Consider the following 803-nt stretch of genomic DNA (forward strand, 5'->3'; position numbering starts at 1 on the left):
GTGTGTGTGTGTGTGTGTGTGTGTGTGTGTGTGCATTAGTTTATCTTCCATTCTTTGTATGAGTAACTCTACCATAACTCTCACGCTAGATCTGCGTCATGCAGTTTGTTTCAAGACTGTACCGCTTGAATTACTGGTACAATCAGCCTGACATGATTCTATTCCGTTTCAGTTTACTCAATGTCATTTACAAGGTATGGGCCATCTTGAAGCAATAGAAAATAAAATTTGCTTCAGATGCTTCCTAACCACATGGTTCCGGGTTCAGTCCCATTGCGTGACACCTTCGGTGAGTATCGCCTACCATAGATTCGGGTAGACCAAAGCCTTGTGAGTGAATTTGGTACACAGAAACTGAAAGAAGCCCGTCGTATATGTAGTTGTGTGTCAAGTAATGGCGATGGGGGTAAGCACAATAAAGACACGTGTGTGTGTGTGTATATCATACGCACACATACACACATACGCACATACACAAACAGACACTCACACACACATGTATATAGAAATCTGGATATGGCTTTGTGTATGTGTGTCTGTCTGTGTGTGTGTGTGTGTGTCCTTGTTTCCCCCCTACCATCGTTTGACAACCGATGTTGGTGTGTTTATGTCCCCGTAGTTTAGCGGTTCGGCAAAATCGTCCGATTGAACAAGTATCAGGCTTACAAATTATAAGTCCTAGGGTCGATTTCTTCGACTAAAATCCTTTAAGGCAGTGCTCCAGCATGGCTGCAGTCAAATGACTGAAACGTCTAAAAGAATTTTAAAAATATCAGTCAATGAATTGGAACCAGGGATCTCAC

Source organism: Octopus bimaculoides, chromosome 13, assembly GCF_001194135.2.
Source record: "Octopus bimaculoides isolate UCB-OBI-ISO-001 chromosome 13, ASM119413v2, whole genome shotgun sequence".
Classification (NCBI taxonomy): domain Eukaryota; kingdom Metazoa; phylum Mollusca; class Cephalopoda; order Octopoda; family Octopodidae; genus Octopus; species Octopus bimaculoides.